The sequence below is a fragment of the Nomia melanderi genome, unplaced genomic scaffold, assembly GCF_051020985.1.
Source record: "Nomia melanderi isolate GNS246 unplaced genomic scaffold, iyNomMela1 scaffold0229, whole genome shotgun sequence".
Lineage (NCBI taxonomy): Eukaryota > Metazoa > Arthropoda > Insecta > Hymenoptera > Halictidae > Nomia > Nomia melanderi.
In genome coordinates, this window is record NW_027475344.1 from 62,501 (window position 1) to 68,022 (window position 5,522).

Sequence of the window (5,522 nt, forward strand, 5' to 3'; positions counted from 1 at the left end):
CGAGATCGTAGAATAGCCGCTCGCCCGCCGCTGCGCCGACCGGTCCGCTCGAACCGACGTGCTCTCTTATAGTAACCAAACGGGCGGCCGCGACGACCGCGGCGCCGGCCGCTCAGCACGGGCGCTTATGGTGGTAAACTGCCGCGCGTACAGACCAACCGGCCGGGCTGCTGGTACTTAGCCGCTGAAACTATGGTCGATTCGAACATATATTAACATACGATTTTTATTCGATAAATCGTTATTGTACATATTAAACGTTAGTTTCCACCGAAAGAAAAATTTTTTAGAATTTTTTTTTTCCAAAAATTGCAAGAGTAAACTTTTTTAATATTCGATTTAAAAATTTTTAAATGCTTAATCCTTACATTAAACTACTGGGAGAACTCAGAAATCATAATGAAAAAAATTACAAAAATTTATTTTTCTCAGAAACTCCGAAAAACAGAGTGGTCGAATCCGTGCAAGCCGGAATTTTTCTAAGTCCCCACGGTCAAGAGTAAACTTTTTTAATAAGCGTTTTAAAATTATTTCAATGTTTAATCCATGCGTAAACATGAAGTTTATTAACGTTTTTAACATTAAAAAAAATTACAAAAATTTATTTTTCGGAAAAAATGGAAAAAACCGATTCGTCGGAGCGAGGTGTCCTGCCCGTGCGGTAATTCCAGCAGGCGAATCGGACTTCCCGAAATTTTTCTAAGTCCCACGGTCGACACCAACTTTTTTAATAAGCGTTTTAAAATTATTTCAATGTTTAATCCATGCGTAAACATGAAGTTTATTAACGTTTTTAACATTAAAAAAAATTACAAAAATTTATTTTTCGGAAAAAAAGGAAAAAACCGATTCGGCGGAGCGAGGTGTCCAGCCCGTGCGGTAATTCCAGCAGGCGAATCGGACTTCCCGAAATTTTTCTAAGTCCCACGGTCGACACCAACTTTTTTAATAAGCGTTTTAAAATTATTTCAATGTTTAATCCATGCGTAAACATGATGTTTATTAACGTTTTCAACGTTAAAAAAAATTACAAAAATTTATTTTTCAAAAAAAATGGAAAAAACCGATTCGTCGGAGCGAGGTGTCCTGCCCGTGCGGTAATTCCAGCAGGCGAATCGGACTTCCCGAAATTTTTCTAAGTCCCACGGTCGACACCAACTTTTTTAATAAGCGTTTTAAAATTATTTCAATGTTTAATCCATGCGTAAACATGAAGTTTATTAACGTTTTTAACATTAAAAAAAATTACAAAAATTTATTTTTCGGAAAAAATGGAAAAAACCGATTCGTCGGAGCGAGGTGTCCTGCCCGTGCGGTAATTCCAGCAGGCGAATCGGACTTCCCGAAATTTTTCTAAGTCCCACGGTCGACACCAACTTTTTTAATAAGCGTTTTAAAATTATTTCAATGTTTAATCCATGCGTAAACATGAAGTTTATTAACGTTTTTAACATTAAAAAAAATTACAAAAATTTATTTTTCGGAAAAAAAGGAAAAAACCGATTCGGCGGAGCGAGGTGTCCAGCCCGTGCGGTAATTCCAGCAGGCGAATCGGACTTCCCGAAATTTTTCTAAGTCCCACGGTCGACACCAACTTTTTTAATAAGCGTTTTAAAATTATTTCAATGTTTAATCCATGCGTAAACATGAAGTTTATTAACGTTTTTAACATTAAAAAAAATTACAAAAATTTATTTTTCGGAAAAAATGGAAAAAACCGATTCGTCGGAGCGAGGTGTCCTGCCCGTGCGGTAATTCCAGCAGGCGAATCGGACTTCCCGAAATTTTTCTAAGTCCCACGGTCGACACCAACTTTTTTAATAAGCGTTTTAAAATTATTTCAATGTTTAATCCATGCGTAAACATGAAGTTTATTAACGTTTTTAACATTAAAAAAAATTACAAAAATTTATTTTTCGGAAAAAAAGGAAAAAACCGATTCGGCGGAGCGAGGTGTCCAGCCCGTGCGGTAATTCCAGCAGGCGAATCGGACTTCCCGAAATTTTTCTAAGTCCCACGGTCGACACCAACTTTTTTAATAAGCGTTTTAAAATTATTTCAATGTTTAATCCATGCGTAAACATGATGTTTATTAACGTTTTCAACGTTAAAAAAAATTACAAAAATTTATTTTTCAAAAAAAATGGAAAAAACCGATTCGTCGGAGCGAGGTGTCCTGCCCGTGCGGTAATTCCAGCAGGCGAATCGGACTTCCCGAAATTTTTCTAAGTCCCACGGTCGACACCAACTTTTTTAATAAGCGTTTTAAAATTATTTCAATGTTTAATCCATGCGTAAACATGAAGTTTATTAACGTTTTTAACATTAAAAAAAATTACAAAAATTTATTTTTCGGAAAAAATGGAAAAAACCGATTCGTCGGAGCGAGGTGTCCTGCCCGTGCGGTAATTCCAGCAGGCGAATCGGACTTCCCGAAATTTTTCTAAGTCCCACGGTCGACACCAACTTTTTTAATAAGCGTTTTAAAATTATTTCAATGTTTAATCCATGCGTAAACATGAAGTTTATTAACGTTTTTAACATTAAAAAAAATTACAAAAATTTATTTTTCGGAAAAAAAGGAAAAAACCGATTCGGCGGAGCGAGGTGTCCAGCCCGTGCGGTAATTCCAGCAGGCGAATCGGACTTCCCGAAATTTTTCTAAGTCCCACGGTCGACACCAACTTTTTTAATAAGCGTTTTAAAATTATTTCAATGTTTAATCCATGCGTAAACATGATGTTTATTAACGTTTTCAACGTTAAAAAAAATTACAAAAATTTATTTTTCAAAAAAAATGGAAAAAACCGATTCGTCGGAGCGAGGTGTCCTGCCCGTGCGGTAATTCCAGCAGGCGAATCGGACTTCCCGAAATTTTTCTAAGTCCCACGGTCGACACCAACTTTTTTAATAAGCGTTTTAAAATTATTTCAATGTTTAATCCATGCGTAAACATGAAGTTTATTAACGTTTTTAACATTAAAAAAATTACAAAAATTTATTTTTCGAAAAAATGGAAAAAACCGATTCGTCGGAGCGAGGTGTCCTGCCCGTGCGGTAATTCCAGCAGGCGAATCGGACTTCCCGAAATTTTTCTAAGTCCCACGGTCGACACCAACTTTTTTAATAAGCGTTTTAAAATTATTTCAATGTTTAATCCATGCGTAAACATGAAGTTTATTACGTTTTTAACATTAAAAAAATTACAAAAAATTTATTTTTCGGAAAAAAAGGAAAAAACCGATTCGGCGGAGCGAGGTGTCCAGCCCGTGCGGTAATTCCAGCAGGCGAATCGGACTTCCCGAAATTTTTCTAAGTCCCACGGTCGACACCAACTTTTTTAATAAGCGTTTAAAATTATTTCAATGTTTAATCCATGCGTAAACATGATGTTTATTAACGTTTTCAACGTTAAAAAAAATTACAAAAAATTTATTTTTCAAAAAAAATGGAAAAAACCGATTCGTCGGAGCGAGGTGTCCTGCCCGTGCGGTAATTCCAGCAGGCGAATCGGACTTCCCGAAATTTTTCTAAGTCCCACGGTCGACACAACTTTTTTAATAAGTGTTTTAAAATTATTTCAATGTTTAATCCATGCGTAAACATGAAGTTTATTAACGTTTTTAACATTAAAAAAAATTACAAAAATTTATTTTCGGAAAAAATGGAAAAAACCGATTCGTCGGAGCGAGGTGTCCTGCCCGTGCGGTAATTCCAGCAGGCGAATCGGACTTCCCGAAATTTTTCTAAGTCCCACGGTCGACACCAACTTTTTTAATAAGCGTTTTAAAATTATTTCAATGTTTAATCCATGCGTAAACATGATGTTTATTAACGTTTTCAACGTTAAAAAAAATTACAAAAATTTATTTTTCAAGAAAAATGAAAATACCGATTCGGCGGAGCGAGGTGTCCAGCCCGTGCGGTAATTCCAGCAGGCGAATCGGACTTCCCGAAATTTTTCTAAGTCCCACGGTCGACACCAACTTTTTTAATAAGCGTTTTAAAATTATTTCAATGTTTAATCCATGCGTAAACATGATGTTTATTAACGTTTTCAACGTTAAAAAAAATTACAAAAATTTATTTTCAAGAAAAATGGAAAATACCGATTCGGCGGAGCGAGGTGTCCAGCCCGTGCGGTAATTCCAGCAGGCGAATCGGACTTCCCGAAATTTTTCTAAGTCCCACGTCGACACCAACTTTTTTAATAAGTGTTTTAAAATTATTTCAATGTTTAATCCATGCGTAAACATGACGTTTATTAACGTTTTTGACATTAAAAAAAATTACAAAAATTTATTTTTCAAAAAAATGGAAAAAACCGATTCGTCGGAGCGAGGTGTCCAGCCCGTGCGGTAATTCCAGCAGGCGAATCGGACTTCCCCGAAATTTTTCTAAGTCCCACGGTCGACACCAACTTTTTTAATAAGCGTTTTAAAATTATTTCAATGTTTAATCCATGCGTAAACATGATGTTATTAACGTTTTCAACGTTAAAAAAAAATTACAAAAATTTATTTTCAAAAAAAATGGAAAAAACCGATTCGTCGGAGCGAGGTGTCCTGCCCGTGCGGTAATTCCAGCAGGCGAATCGGACTTCCCGAAATTTTTCTAAGTCCCACGGTCGACACCAACTTTTTAATAAGCGTTTTAAAATTATTTCAATGTTTAATCATGCGTAAACATGAAGTTTATTAACGTTTTTAACATTAAAAAAATTACAAAAATTTATTTTTCGGAAAAAATGGAAAAACCGATTCGTCGGAGCGAGGTGTCCTGCCCGTGCGGTAATTCCAGCAGGCGAATCGGACTTCCCGAAATTTTTCTAAGTCCCACGGTCGACACCAACTTTTTTAATAAGCGTTTTAAAATTATTTCAATGTTTAATCCATGCGTAAACATGAAGTTTATTAACGTTTTTAACATTAAAAAAATTACAAAAATTTATTTTCGGAAAAAAAGGAAAAAACCGATTCGGCGGAGCGAGGTGTCCAGCCCGTGCGGTAATTCCAGCAGGCGAATCGGACTTCCCGAAATTTTTCTAAGTCCCACGGTCGACACCAACTTTTTTAATAAGCGTTTTAAAATTATTTCAATGTTTAATCATGCGTAAACATGAAGTTTATTAACGTTTTTAACATTAAAAAAAATTACAAAAATTTATTTTTCGGAAAAATGGAAAAAACCGATTCGTCGGAGCGAGGTGTCCTGCCCGTGCGGTAATTCCAGCAGGCGAATCGGACTTCCCGAAATTTTCTAAGTCCCACGGTCGACACCAACTTTTTTAATAAGCGTTTTAAAATTATTTCAATGTTTAATCCATGCGTAAACATGATGTTATTAACGTTTTCAACGTTAAAAAAAATTACAAAAATTTATTTTTCAAAAAAAATGGAAAAAACCGATTCGTCGGAGCGAGGTGTCCTGCCCGTGCGGTAATTCCAGCAGGCGAATCGGACTTCCGAAATTTTTCTAAGTCCCACGGTCGACACCAACTTTTTTAATAAGTGTTTTAAAAT